The sequence below is a fragment of the Bombus vancouverensis genome, chromosome 1, assembly GCF_051014615.1.
Source record: "Bombus vancouverensis nearcticus chromosome 1, iyBomVanc1_principal, whole genome shotgun sequence".
In the NCBI taxonomy this organism is placed as follows: Eukaryota; Metazoa; Arthropoda; class Insecta; order Hymenoptera; family Apidae; genus Bombus; species Bombus vancouverensis.
Window position 1 is genome coordinate 970,215 of NC_134911.1, and position 17,012 is coordinate 987,226.

Sequence of the window (17,012 nt, forward strand, 5' to 3'; positions counted from 1 at the left end):
TTGGCATTCGATTCTTTCTGGGAATTTCTCTTGTAAACGCTTTGACGGTTTACAAAATTGCAACAAGAAAAAATATAAATATTAGAATATTTAGACAATTATTAGTTGCAAAATTATTAAGGTTGTCTGAAAATACAAAAAATCCTTGTCTTCGACGGAGTCGGCATAATATCGCCGTTCGGAAAAATGATTCCGGAAGAAGCATTAGACGCGCATGCAAACTATGTTATGCAAATAAAAGACGTCGAATGGACCGAACAAAGGCATGAAAGAATTTGAAGAAAACAACAACTTATTGTTCAAATTGTCCCGACCAACCTCAACTATGTATAGAATGCTTTAAAGTTTTGCATTCTAAATAATTTTTTTAATAAACCATTTTCGTATTTTTATTTTATAACGATTCAACTATTATTACAATTAACTATTAATTAACAATTTATTATTATGGAATATCTTTTCAAATACCTACGACGATCTTTCGCAAGCAGTCAAATAAACGACACCCGAATATGGGTTACGTGGCCTGACCAGAAACTTTGCTGACACCCGAATACGGATGTCGTGGCGGTCAACGTGTTAAGTTGGGCTTAAATTCCGCTTAAACCAAAAAGAATTAAGATCTTTTAGATATGAATAGTGCCTCTCAATAATTTTATGTTATCAAAAGGAAATAGGAACAAACAGTGTGTTACGCCACGAGGCTTACCACAGGCTGTATTTTCTAACCGTCGCTCGCGGTCCTACAGCGTCGCAGGCAGACCGTCTTATCTGCCCGCCAGATCATATACAATGTATCGACGAGAGCATAGTTGTCGCCAAGGAGCGAGCTCTAGAAACGTCGATTTTTGACCGTTACGTTTTTCATACAAGAAGAGGCATACGTGATCATAGGCGCGAGCGGTGGCGTGACCCGACCATAGTGGGGGTCGTCTTCCAAATGAGACAAAGGAATAATCGAAGGGCGATCAGTTCCTTCTGACGAGTCAAACGTGACACTTCGGCAAATCTGACGAGCAAACGAATTTATCTAGAGATATCGTAAAGTCGAGTCAAATTTCTGTAACATATTCATCATATTATTGGAAAATACATCATTCTATGTTAACCTGTTAATACAGTGTTACATTCATTAAACCACCTCTGTTATCTTAACCGAAACAGGGGAGCGACTATTTCGCGGCGTCGATTAACATAATCGTAGTGAGAATTTACGCCTCTCGCTGACGCGTTTTCCTAGCGACCGCGTCTCTCCGCGAACGGTCGTAACAAGTGAATTCAGAAAATATTTGAGTTGCAAGTTTCAATGATTTTGGATGTGAATATTATTTTTCAATAATTTTTGTTTGGTAGTTTAGTTTATAGGAAAGATTAGAGCAAGTTGATACATTTTTTAGTTTTTAATTTTCGTCAGTTTTATTTGAATTAATTAATTAAAAATACGCTAAAATATATTTTACTTTCTCTCTTCATATATATATTACAAGTAAAAATTTCAAAACACATAATACATATTCATTTCATCACTCAAAACGTATCAATTTATCGTATTACGGTGCAAGGTGATATTCTTCGATTCTTTACAAATATTTCCTCAGTCGAAATATATTATTTTAATAACAAATATTCCTATATAGTATAATTTTATAATGATTTTTGTATATCAACCTGTTCCTTAATTTAACTTTATAGTATTTCTTAATATCCGTTGTAAATACTAATTTAATGGCAAAATAAAGTAGTTATTATAGTTAGACATACTAATATTGCGTTTGCACGATGATAATATCATTTGAAACTTTTTGCTTCAAGGAAAAATTAAGCTAATCAATATCTTCATGGACGATAAATGTAAGGCAAATAAACCTTTCTCTCTATGACACACTTTATATCTAAAATGCATTATTCATCTCAACAGTCACCTAAAACATAGTAATTAAGACGATAAAATGTACATCCTATTTATATTTCACTCAATTTTCATGTCAAATGATCTACATACGTATGTATACAGCAATCGACAATAAGATGATTCTACATGAAAAGACAAGTCGAAAATACATATATGCAGGTGAATGTGTAAGTGGCCTAAGTCAAGAATCTAAAAGAAAAATGGGTTTATCATTTATTTTGCGCTGCGTCTATTTACATTACAATAATCTGAATCCATCTTTGCAAAATACTATAAATTAAATCGTTGAATTAAGTTGATTGTTGCGTCATTAAACAAAATTCAGTTCACGCGTCAAACACAAAACAGTAAATATCTCGAAACGAAAAACATACGACGCGCACCATTTTCGTAATCACCAGCACATATATTCAGAATACAATTTTTTCATATGTCACTTCTTTTTTTAGAAAACCGAGTTTAAAAATGTGTCAAGTCCGGTATGCATAAACTTGAATAATTACCGACTAGAAACATATGAACACACAGCAAGAGGTAATAAAAATTTTAATTTCCGTTTAAGACCTCATTTTCAAGAAAATAGTTTAAACATGCATATATAATGTACTCGCACATAATTTGTAATTTTTTCGAAAATAAAATTTTTACAAAAACATATTTCTACATTTTTTACCTATTTTCGATAATTTGGCCCTATTCAATCCGGAATTAGCGAAGTTTAAATACATTTAACAAATTTTCTCGAAAATGAAATATTATTATTATTATTATATATATATAATGCCGATTATGCAATAGCTGGGATATCCTGTATACTGCACAATGTAGCGCATAGTACGAACGATATTTATTAAATATTTTTTTCAAAGTATACAGTCCTTTTCATTCCGTCTAATTTTTATTTCATAAAAAAGCACTTAAAAAAATTGTTATTATGCTTGTATTCAATGTGATGTATCCTACTGTCATAAGAATGTCACAGATTCAATTTCGTGAACAGAAACAATCCGAGACGCTGAAAGAAAAAACCGATTCGAAACTAACTTAAATTGCAACGGAGCACGTTTATGCATTCCGATTCCTTCGGCTGTCGAAGCTTCGATACTACAGAAACAACAACCAGTTTATAGTAAGTGAAGATTTTGCGGACTTAAATAACTTATTGGAACACTTTGTTTTCGCATCGATCTTCAAACATTTCTATGGTTTCTTATCCGAGTATCTATTTCGCGAATAATAAACTCTTATTTAGCATGTAGTTAATTATATTAAAGATTGAAGTTTCGAAAATATTTATGATACATTCTACAATGCTTTAAATTTATTTATGTTTGATGAATGTGTAAAATTGGAAAATATAACATGGAGAGATAGTAATAAATTTGTAAAATTATAAAACATTAATATTTTCTTTACAATTAATCATATATATAAGTTTTATATTATATTTCTATTTAAATCTGGCATATTTAAAACCATTACAAAACAAATTTCCCCAGTTTTAGTAATTTAACGAATTATAAAACTGAAATATCTTATTCGTTATAAACGATAAACAGTAAGAATGGTAGATCTACCAGAACGATCGACCCGTTAAGTTGCTCGCAAAGTACACCGTCAATCAATGGAACGGTACTATTACTAATGACGATAAGATGCTTAGCGACGAGACGCTAACGCCTTCGAATTGCCGATTTTTCTACAGAGGCAGCCTCCGACCGGCAAACAACACATCTTCCAACGAAACAGAGAAATCACTGAGATACACCCGTACCTCAATTTATGCAGAGTATCCGTTCCACGTGGATTCGTTTCACGCGAATGAAAATCGCATAAAGAATGTCTGTCAGTACAAAAGAAAAAATATGTACGTAGATGATGACTAGCACAACGTAATGTACTTTTATCCTTATCCCACACAGCATTGACGCGTTTCAACATCACCGAATAAGTTACTGTATACACTTGTTACTTTTAAAATTCCTAGAAAAATATATTTTCTGGTCGCGTAAATTAAAATCGCATAAAAAAAGTACCGCGTAAATGAGAGACGGTTGTACGCGGTCGTTTGAAACGTTAGCTTCGCCACTGTTCGATCGATTGTTCTCCTACTTTGTATTGTTCATGTGGTTCAAGGGTTTCAGGCCGACTCATCGACCAACTGACTTTTAGAACTCACGAATCAAACAGCCATTTCCCCAACCCGAAGAGACACAGAGAGCAGTAACGTTTCTGTTCGAACACGTATTATCATGAAACTATTGTAACCTCCGTATATGCTTACAGAAGTGCAAGAAGAATTGCATTAAGATGTTAAAGCTATTTTAAATCGCCAAAAATTGTCGCTGTTATATAAGATCATTTTAATTAACGATGTATGTGCTTTCTGCTCTATTGTGCTTTGCAAATAGATTAGGCTGTTGTTATAGTGAACGCGAATTCGCGCAAACTATCGCTCTGATAACTGAAAGATCTGAAGACCATAATTCGTGCATTAATAAGAATCTATGTATGTATGTAAGCACATGTTTGATTACTTTAACATATTGAGTTTGTCAGAACGCCAGTTCGAGAAAATTCGCGTCCACTGTAACTACAAGTTTATAGTAACCTTAAGTAATTTAATAAAGAAGTTCCGAAATGTATATTTTTACATTCTAGATACTATTTAATGAAAAAATCCGTTATTTCTGCTGCGTTATGTAAGAAGTCTATAATATACATATTATAGCAACAAACAATTTTATCACGAAACATTCATGATAATCGTTTTTCCTCTACATTATTATCACTGAATGATATAATTATAAACAATATTTATCCATATCTCTTATACACTTGTCCATTCAATCTAACGTAAATAACGCTTCTATGATATTCCTCAAAATGTAATACTGAAAGGCGAATGAATTTACATGTTACGCAACCTAATATTAACCTTACGAAAAATTCAGCATAAACACAGAATTTAATAATCTTTTTATTGCCACGATTTTTTTGCATTTCTATACAGAAATGCATATTTTCAGCTGTTTAAAAACAATAAACTTTAATAATTGCAGTAAATGTGTAATAACATTTAAGATGTGAAAATAGCATTTATCGATTCCCACTTATTATGTTACGTTGTGAAGGGATTAAATTAATGAAAGGACGATTGAATATGTCCTTTGCTGTGCTGTAACAGAAGATGTTCATTGACTGTATGTAAAGTAATTTACTATTTCTCTATAATAATTATATAAGTACATAATATTATGACAATAATATGATCATGAAACAAATAATGGTAATATTGTGCAGTGATAAAATGACAACTGTGTTGAATACATTCAGAACTTAATTCATACTGTTTTAAGACCTAACTCTGATTTTGTTTTACAAAATATGTGCAGCAATATGAACCTCACAGTATTTCATGGTATAAATAAATAGGTATGCATAAATTTAAGAAGAAAATGATGTACATGGAAAGAAGATGATGGTAGGGAATCTACCGTGATGTGAATATTACTCGATTATTCGTTGCACAGCTACTTGTTGCGCAATAATACGACGTAAATTAGATATAATGAGTACATTCTATTCAACAAGTTATCTAGATTCATGCACTTTCTCTTCCTATCTCAGGCATAGTTGTCGATGTTTTATACTCAACCCATGTCATATTCGGCGTAAAGTAATTAGTTTTTTAGAAAAATGTAACATGAATGATTTTTTCACAAAAGATACTTTGCTTTAACAAATTATTAAATTTTCTCTCCTCTGTTATATTTGGAAATTAAAGTTTTTTATGCTAAAGATCAAGAATTAAACGAAAATACAAAGAATTATAGTATATATAATTTTCTATCCATTACTTTAGAGAGTAAATACAAATTATAGCAAAGAATGTCTGCCGTGTGACTCCAAATTTTTGATTGCAATTTATATAAATACAGTTGTATGTTTAATTAAATAAAACATATGCAGTCTATTAAATGATAAACTGGCTTTACATATCTCAAAATATTTACAAAATATTTACAACACAAGCAGTTGCAATCAAATCACACCTGCTTTGACTTTTAAAGAAATTAAACTTCGAATTTATTATACTTTTAATAATATCCCAAGAAATAAAATTAATCAAGACAACAAATATCTTATACGCTAACATAAATATTCCACATACTGTCATTGAATGAAATGAATTTCCAAAAGAAGTTTCTTATCCTTAGAGAAACTGAAATTGCTATTCATCCACAGTTTATCTTTAGAAAATAATTTAGAAAATAGCAATAAAAATGAATAAATAAAGAAAAATTAAACGAACGCTGTTCCATTATCCCACTTACTCATTACTGCTCTTACTTTCAGGAAAGAAAAAAGAAAAAGAACTTCTTTCGAGAACACCAAGATCGCTATTCATCGCCTTATCACAAGTTTCCAGTTCCATCTGGGGAGATCATTCGCAAACTCCACATAAACGCACTGATTGCTTTCATCGTTCGATCCCTGTAATTAGAATACTATCGCATTTCGAGGATTCGTAAGATTGCAAGGCACAAGAAAATTATTCAGTTCTAACTGTTCGATCGTTTCCGATATCGAAACGCAACCGTGCCTCTTCTCGTTGTGATTCTTTTCTTCGTGATTAGGCGCTATTAAAGAAAACTCAAAAAGCATGAACCTTTTCATGAAATGAAATCCATCTTCCATCTGGGGTACAACTTCAAAGAGACAAGCCTAATTATAATTATAGTTTGATGCTTGGAAAACAAACTTTGAAAGCCTTTAAACCAAGATTATTAGGCAGACATCGTCGCTTATAGTTTAGAAATGACTTGCTCCTTAATTCTGTACTGTATCTTATTTTGGATCTTTCCAATTTTAATTTCAATTTGGTTATTGAATAAGATAAAAAACTGAAATATCTCATTATGTATTATTGACATATATGATTATATTTTCCAGAGATAGAAAATTCTGATTTTATTTTGTATTGAATAATAGTATTTCAATGCTATTATCAATACATTTACATCTTGGCGTTTCAAAAAGCCGAATGCTACTCAGGCTAAAAATTTTTTTTTAATAAAATTTTAAGGAGAAAATATTAAGTAATAACCTAAGGCGCGTATTTTTATAAAATCCAAAATATTACATTTTTTCATTATAGGTACATTTACATATATTAATTTTAATGTCCGTGTGAAGTACTACTGAATTTTCATAATCAACCTATATTAATGGCTGTATATAAAAATTTAATTAAGAACACCAAATGTATGGATACTAAAAGTTAGTTAAGGATACATAAAAATATTTACAAAGTCGCGGAACGTAATATGGTACTGCACAAAACCTTTCTCAATTATACATAAGCTTTGCAACATATTTTAAAATCATCGAAAGGAGGTTTTCATCAAATTAAACAACATGGTAATGTTTCTCTAACATTTTGCAATTTCCACAGAAAACCACTAGTGTCACGCTTTTCGTGAGAATCTATTAACTTGTATATAATGAAACGAATTTGCGTCTCCTGCTTGATAAGTATAATAAATTGTGTCATTTTTCAAAATATGTGTCTAAGTTCAATTATTATAAAGTTTAAAGCATGTACTTAAACTTCTATGAATGGATGTATATTATATAAAAGCTACGCGTATTAATTTCATAACCCACCAATTCTATTCTCGACTGAAAGCATCTCATTCGGTTGCATTAACGTATCGTGAATTTCGACTGGCAGCTTATTTAATGTAAATTAATAATCCGCGAAGTATCATGCTATATCATCTAGCAGGCTGCTCCAAGATCCGCAACACCATCGACGGAGGGCACACGTTATATTAGCAGCGCAGCACGGTAATTACGCAAAACGTGTGTAGCTTCGTTGAACACGATCGTGTTACCATCATAGAAACACCTGAAACCGTATAACGCAAACATAACGACTACATAATTACGACATATCCTTATGTAATGTCGTAGATACACATTCATTGCCTCGTGTCGGTGGCGTTCGCTCACGTTTACATCTTTTGGAGATGATTGAACGCGTTTTTCTGCAATTAAGCTTATAAACTGCTCCGTATGGAATGTTGAATGAAGTTTGTGTCGAACGAGTTTTATATTCCCAGTCACCACGTTCACGATCAGCGGCGTCAGTTTCTTAAGAACTTTCTATTTCCGTTTCATCCGAGCGTGGCGTTTAATTTCTTCCCGTTACGTCAAGCTAACCGAGTCTTCGCGGATCCTCATTTTCTAGACATTCGATAGACTGGTAAGCCGATCCCTATTATGACTCGTACATCGGTAAAGTGTGAAAGAACTGGACATTGATGTGTAATTAAAAGTATTAATCCGAAACCCCTAACGTAACTAAACTTGATTTTGAATTGAGATTTGATAATAAAAGAAGTAAAGCTACAAATTCGTTATTATTGGAAATTTATTATGCACCTACTGACTTTTCTGAGAACAAATTTGTAATGATTATAGGTATTAAAAAGATGACGAAGATTCGATAAATAAATTATAAAATGAAATAACGTACAATAAGGTTCATTAATTCATATAATAAAACGTCATCGTCTAGAATCATAGAATAATGATTTTCAATCGTGATTTTCAATTGTTCCGTGGCACACTGGTATGAGATATTCTGCATTTGGATAAAAGAGATTTAAAAATATCTATTATCTAAATTACAATGACAATGTATAATTTGTTTTAAATGCTTACATAATTGTGTCCATGTAGTCACTAAACAATCGAGCTTAAATAGTCTTCCAATATCGAACATCGTGCTACAATAAATCATTAGAAGATGCAAAGAATATAGAACGATACACGCAACTTTATGCTAATTCGAAACCGACAAACAAGCTGAACGACATATTTATACCAGCCTCTTTTTCCCTTCTAAACACCATGTTCTCTTGGTAGACATAAATCACGATTTCACCAGGCCTTACAATATCTCTTGCGAGGATGCCTACCTATGCGAAAGTTCAAGGTTGCCGATGCTTTCCAGAGCCGGCATAGGATAATTCCATGAACGTTAGGACATTATTGTATACGTACAGTCATTTGCTTTCGTTATTAACTATTCCTCTGTGAATCACATTTGAACATCGTTGGCGAATACTACGATATTTATATATTCATCGAATATTTAAAATTTAATTGGTATGAACGAAGACTGCAATTAACACAATTAAATAGTATAAGTAACAAATGGTAAATATCAGAAGTAGGAAAATTCAAAATCGATATACGAAGTTTAAAATATCAAAAAACCATTTAGCCATCTTGAATGTCTCAAGAACAAATCACGAGATCTTGATGTAATATAGCAGTCATTTAAAGCAAACTTCCCAGCATATGTATGAACAGTTACTCTTTTATTGAACTAATCAACAATCGTTATGGAGTGGGCTGACGTAATACGTGAATATTACATCGATAACGGCCGAGCGAATAGATCAACGAATCTATATCCACTTTATTGCCTTTTAAGCTTTTATTTATTCCTTTTTACGTTTTAGAAAAATTCCGTAACTTTCGACAAAATATTATAAAATGTATTAGATCTAAATATCGTTGTCGGATGAAATATGTGAATGAAAATTTACAATTATTAAAATAATACGAGATTTCGTAAACGAGATTGTTTTAACATAATAACCTATTCTTACAGTTTTTACAGTCTTCTTACAGTTTTACAGTTCTTATAAGATTATAGAACTATGAAAGGATTAGAAAATAGTTGGTTAATAAGATAAATCGTTTGTTAAGTGAGAAAGAATATGCCAAATAAAAGAAACAATATATATCTCGCAATTGATCTCTTTTCTTTAAATAGGATTTATGTTCTAATTGTACCATTCTTCACGGTGGAAAGATCGATCTTTTAAAAATGGATCGTAAATGATTTCGATATCAGTCAAATTCATTGTTACGTACTCTTATAAAATATCTATCGACAATATGTAATATAAGGAACACCAAATCACACTATACATATTATAGAGATCTTATGACGAACCTAGTTTATTAAATATAATATAAAGATCTCTCGCGATAAAAGTATAAGAATAAATATTCTAATATGAAATAGTTGAAGAAGAGAATAAGCTGATAGATTTGCTTAGACATAAACCCTTTCCATCTTATCATATTTTCCAGCTATGGCCTTTATATTCGAAGTTAGCAAGTATCTGCTGACTTATAGGCTAGGCTGTTTATCGGCCGCACAAACTCTTCCAAGAAAGTACATTCAAACGTTCCAATCATTCCGACAATTCCAATTAAAAAAAATTACCTATTCAAGAACAACAAAGCACGCGAAATACGTAGTACCACGCCATATTGAAATTATGACGTGGCGATATATCAAGATTTAATTAACAAGTTAGACGTAATTGTCAACAGCTGAAGGCAGCGTGCGTTCCTTGCCTCGCGTCAAAGTCGAAACAAGTAACGATAAACTGTCGCGATCATGAATCGCAACGCGATGTTCAATTAAAACGATCACTTAGCCGTTCGCGAGGAAAGATATACAGCGTGGTTATCTCGGTGCGCAGCAGTGAGTCCATCGACGGATCTACACGACTGATTTGAAGAGCCCTATAAACGCGCGTTCTCTTGGATAACAAGATATCGCGATGCGTTTGTCTACCCATCTTTTGTCTCTTTTTCAAGAGAGTTACATTTTTCCGAGTCCGTGAGCATTTAAAGGGTATAAGAGAGTGGCCTTTGGAGAAGAGAGGCCGTAGGGCGAGAAGAGACGGTGGTGTGGTATCTACCTGACGAGTCAGCTGTCCGCTTAGGCAGCCCGCGCCTCTGTTCTAGCGAACGTCTCTGGAAAGACGTATCCAGAGAGACCTGTAGGACTCGACTCGAGCGATCCCTCGGGGTTAGGGGCCCTGACCGTAGGAAGAAGCCTCAGCTGTTTGCCGATGGAAGCCGTAGAACGTTATTTACGCCGCGCCGTCTAGCTCTCGGCCTGTAGGCCTTGCGTACTGCGTTGCAACACAACGAACAGAAACGCCGCCGGCTGTTGCTGAATACAGTCGTGCATGGTAATACGTGGCTGATATGCTCCAACGGTAATATGGTAATACCTAGCGCGATCGAGAGTGTACGCTCTTCCATCGTAGCCAAGCGAGGAATAAAGGGCAGAGAATGGAAAAGGAGAAAAAATATGGACGGAGCGCAGCAACATAAGCCACACGAAGAAGAGAACACGGAAGCAGCAGGAGGAGCGCTCCGTACTTATAACATCTACACTGTAGATCGTATTTCGAGGACAGGACACGCTCGAAACCTGGCGGAACGAAAGCACGTGCTTCCTTGGTTCGATGAGTCTCTTGCGAGCTCAGGAGAGAGAATACCAGTCAGAGAAGGAGCGAATTGCGTGACGACGAAGTCGAGGTTATCGTTCATATTCAGAGAGAAAAATATTGCGTTGGTTGCTTCGCCAGCCGAAACTAGCAGAAAGTACGTTTTTGCTACCTTTTCTCTTTAGTTGCATCACAGATACTTGCAAATGTAAATAACGGTTAATTAAAGGTTCCATTCGAGAAAGGGGTCTTTAATTAACTGCAAACCGACATTATTTGGGACATTAATGCTATTAACAAAGTTGTTAAAATATGTACAGATAGTACAAGACACGCCTCGCGAGAAAGCCTCGCGGTTCTGCCTCACAGTGTCTGTACATAGCTGAAACTGCGAGGCATATTTGATCTCGATAAAAAAAACCGACAATCGTTGACGCGCATCGAGGCAGTCTCGAGGTACTGCCTCACGCTGTCTGTGCATAACTTCACGTCTCACCGCGAATAGAATTACGAAACCAACCGAGAATCTAAATATCCTTTTCTTTATGAAATTCTATAATTACGTACAACAGTCATTGTAACCAGCTGCCATTTTTGTTATTAGGAGAGATCGTGAACATGGAAAAAAATGTTAAACATCATTAATTGTAAGTGGAAATTGTGAATTTTCGAATATCTAGTATTTCTCCTCTTCTTCTTCTTGCTTGAATTTGCATTTACAAAGAAGATTAAAAAATTCATCCTATTCTTATGATCAAAACCGATGGATAAAACATTGTTTTTAAAGGAAATTACTCTATTTAAAAGAATTATAAATAAATATACTACTATGATAAGACTAGCTTAATAAAAAATGATGTAAAGAAATCTTCAAAATCGTAAAGTTAAAAGGCATTAGGCTTAACTTTTTAATTTATAAAACAATTGTGTAATCAAAACTGTATTTCTTTAATGCTTTCAAATGAGTGTAAAATATCAAAAACAAAATTAAAAAGTTGACGCATACTCAATTTAATCCTATACAAAAATATACTAAATTAATGATCAATCATTAATAATTTATAGAAGTATGATATACAAAATTTTGCATAGAATCTAAGATTTGATCATGTAATGTAGCTACAATCGTGTTTTAATTCTAATCTCAATTTTATCTATTGTACTCCTTTCTCTAGAAATCGTCTTTGAAAACGTGTATATATTCATTGATTCACTTTACTTTTGAAAGCTATTCTGTTTCATCTGGAGTCCTTATAATGCAAAACTACTTCTATCAGTAATTATAAAGCCAAATACATCGACTAAGGAACAACAATGATGAAATTCGAAGACTTCTAAACAATTTTTCAAAGATACTTAAGAAGTCATTAAGAAAACATTTTCCTGTACAAACACTCAAAGATCGAGGTATAAAATGCAGATTTCTTTACGTTGTATGCTACAAGTTACGTTCATAGCTACCGGTGCAAATCAAAGTACATCGACGAACAATAGTAGATAAATTTCAGCAACCGGAGGATTTCTTCGTCCCAATTATGTAACAGGAAGCAACCCTGATAATTAGACATTATACCGACTGACGGGACCGAGGTGTCGTTAACGTTCCCCAGGAGCGGTGTTTTATCTGACGGAAGCTCGTTCGTCTTATCCCCGGCAAGAGAGTAGAGCGGCGGCTGAACGGAACAAGGGATTCTTTGTAAGATCGTGGTATGAGCACCAGGTAAATCCTTCGTTCTCCTCAGGTGAAACTCGCTTTCGGCAACGAGATCCGTTTCCCACGGTACGCCAGGTAACCCGGAGCGTTTTCCCCGTAATGTGGGTCTCCACGATACATCCCTTTCTCCCCTCCCCTCGCCTGGCCACTTCACGGTCCCTCTCCCCTCTTTCTTCACTTTTTCTTTCTCCATCCATCCACCTCGACTGCTGTGTTCGACCATCGCCTCTTTTCTTATCTTTCTCCTTGGAGTCGCTTGGCCCGGCCTAACCGTGAAATCAACGAGTCTCTTTCTTTGCGATTGCACTTCGTAGTCTTCGTCGTAGTCGTCAGTGACGGCAGGTAGGAAGAAAGAAAATTACCGAGGAAGTGCAACGGTCGATGTAGTGTTGCTGATGTATTCGCAGCGAATGGAATGCTAATACGACGAGCTAATACGACGAGCTAATACGACGAGCTAATACGACGGCGCATCACTGCCTTCGATTCTAATGTATACTTGGTAAAAGCGATATTATGAGATTGTAAATTCGGTTATTAATTCAAAATGGAAAAATTTTTCGTTGCATTCGTAGCATAGGAATTATTAGGAAGGGATTATTTGAGTCAAGTAAATTTTAACATTACGAAATTCAGTTTTGAATCTTGCATGGAATAGTCAAATTTGTTATATATTATGAGATACTAATTAGTATTATTAATATGATAACGAAAGAATGAGACAATATCGTGTATTGTAAATTCAGCAAGAAAAAATGCCAAAAACTGATAGGGTCACTAACTTGAGTCAGTAAGGAGGTATTATAGAAGAATTCATAAAATAAACAGCAAAATAACTTCCACAAATAAAGTAATATGCACGCGCTATTAAATTATGATAATTAAAACTGAACAAACTTTTTGCTTTTGATGAGTAGACGTTATCCTTGTAGAAAACTATGCCGTTGAGCTGTTATTATAAGTATGTACACAGTATATTTCACTGTTTACTATGTCACTAATAATAAATCTACTAGTATAAAGTCTGTTTTCAAAAATAGATAACTTAAAAATTGTTCGTAACAGAATTTGACGAATTATAAGGTAGAATTCATTTCTAACGTTATAACTCATTTCGAATTTGGGCATATTCTGAAAACTCCGATTTTGTACCTCATCGTCGTATTGTTAACGATGATAGAAATGGATGCAAGAAAGGTCATATAGCTGGCTATGTGCTATAATGTGCATGTGGAATGCGTACGGTTCTAATTATGATCAATTGATAATCTTATTTAACGCTCTTTTTACAATCTCATTAATATTGCTTTCACAAAGTGTGCTGGTATAGACGAAGGATACTGAACGAGCTGGCGAGACTTTGGTAGAGGAACCAGGCTCCGTGCACTTTTGGTGCATTGTGCACGACTACCCGCTCTCTTTCTCTCTCTTCCCACTCCCCTTCCTTCCTCTTTCTGTAGCATTTCAACGACTCTGCCTGGGATAATAAAGACACGGCCTTCCGACATGGCTGAACTTTACGTTGAAAAAATGTTCCTTCGACCTGGTATACAGCCAACGTGTACTATGGCGATTTTAGTATCGATTATTTAATATAGATATGGATGGAATATCGTACGTAGGGGTCTATTGTTTGTAATACGATCGAGAAAATGTTGATCAGTCGTGATATAGTTCTACATAAAATACATTTATGTAGAAATAAAAATTTTTATTTTTTTTTAAAGAATTGCTTTGAGAATTAATTCTGTGAAATTTATTATTTCCGTTTCATTTAATTATTCTAGAATTCAAAGATACGTTATCTGTGAAGACGAGCAGTCGATTAGGCAAAAAGTTCAGATACGACGATCGGTTTGAGTTGTTCGGAAGGGAACGATATCTTATTGCATCTTCTTGGATGCACGTTCAAATGTATACGTTCCATTTGTGTTGAAAAGCAAAAATCTGAAGAGTTTATTTGAGATGTTCGTAAGAAAGTTTTAAATGTATTTTTGCCAGTTTCTTTTTTTAAACAAATAACTATGTACAAAATTAGGCAAAATTTTACTTGTTTTCCTCGATCGTCATTAAAAAATTAGTTTGTATACAGTAATAATTAGAATACGTATATTTATGCAAGTTCATATCTGTTTGGATACATCTAAAAGAATAGAACTTAAACAGAGACTTGTTTTATTCGGCAAATATGAAAATGAGTACTGTACTTTAAGTATTTTATATATTATAATATTTAAAAAAAATTATTATATGTGACAACTTTAAATTCTCCATAAATACAGTGCAATAATAGCAGAAAGCATCGATTGATTGTTGCAACGTTCCTAATCATCGATAAATTTGTATTTCTAATATTCAAATCAGGGTTATGCTTGCAATAATGGTCAAGTATTACAAGTACCAAGACTCATATTATTTAATTGAAAAGATGATCCAAACACGATTCGATTCGTAACTATATTTTAAACTGCCAATCATATTAATGAAAGTACAATTGTCTCGTAACGTGTGATACGTACTCCAAAATTATTACACATTAATTAAATTAATGTACTGCAATTTTAAATTAATTTTGCGAATTTAGAGAAACGAAGCACGTCGAAATAAATTCATTTTCGTTTAATAAATTTATTCAGTGATAAGATATCCTCGTTCATCTCTGTTATGAGAGACATTTAACTCTGATTGATTAAGCAACGGATAAACGGTTAAATACATAATCGTTCAAACTCTTTTTTCTTCCACAAGAGTTCCTTTTTTGCTTTTAAACGAATAAATAATATTTCAAGGCACTATTTAAGGCATTGTAAACCTCAAGGTATTGAGAATTTTGCGAAAAGTATAAGCATTTAATGACGTCTAAATATCTTCGGGTACCGAACTATTAGCTCGAAATAAACCAAACTTAGTAGTTAATTCAAAAAACAAGAAACAACGTTAGAACGAATTCTGTATAGTATGAAACTAATAGATAATATAAATACAAAACTTAATTCATTGCAGAAGCAATATTGAAATGTCCTAATACATTGCAGGCACGTTATAACCTACATATATACGCTATTATTTGGAATATTCTGTTCTAAAAAGTATATTTTTATTCACGTATCTCTATAAATTCTTTTTAATACCACGACCATAAATTCTTTATGTAGATGTGCTAAATGGAATAATCAAAATATTTATCTTATTTATTGTTGTATGAGAAAACTTCTCAGATCAAAGTTACGCTATTTCTAGAAATAAACGTAGTGATGAAGCAACTCTCTCACGAGGTAATTTTTTTACGAGATTTCAAAAACGGTAATATTTTTTCAAGTGGAACCCCATATTTTTTATACGTCATACATTAACCGATATATTTTTTTATTCTCTATGCAAAAGTATCAAATATAGTTGTATGTGAAAATGCGGGATTTAAGAGGTACTATCCGATTATTAAAATATAAATCGTCCGTTAGTATTCGTAAAATTGAATCCGTCACTTCTCAACGTTAAAACTTTTCTTCGATAAAGGATATCTATGCATGAAAGTGCAGTCCGAAGTGATCTTTAACTTCAAAGCCATTCGATGCTATACACAGAACGTACGTAGCATAAAGCATCGCTTATCGCTATTTCGAATTGAGCATTCTAATATCTTTCACGATGAATCAACGTCTTGCGCCTGAATGAACCTCAAAACGGTAATTATAAAACCATTTTCAATTTATTCTCGATTTAAGTTCGATAGCTGACTAAATCCTATTTAATTTTAATTTTCAGAATTGACTTTCAATCGCCAATCAAAATATGTCGTAACATCCATATAGATTTTTAGATTGCTTTCAAATTTTAGTAATAGAGTTATGATAGTCATGTTTTGTTACATACATGCGAATGAAATTTTAAGATGTCTTATACATGTAAGATACCCAATATATATCTATATAAAAGTTTTCTATGGTGAATGTTGAAATTACATTTGCGAATCACTACATATAGATACTATACCAAATTTACATTTATATCAAATTACGCACAAGTAAACTTCTTGTTTACTCTATACCTT

At 33.3% G+C, this 17,012-nt stretch overlaps 1 protein-coding gene across 2 annotated transcripts in view; it reads right to left on the minus strand.

The window, feature by feature from the left end:
- Window positions 1–17,012, minus strand: part of gukh (NHS actin remodeling regulator GUK-holder) — a 223,191-nt gene that overhangs the window by 204,713 nt on the left and 1,466 nt on the right. The window lies entirely within an intron of this gene.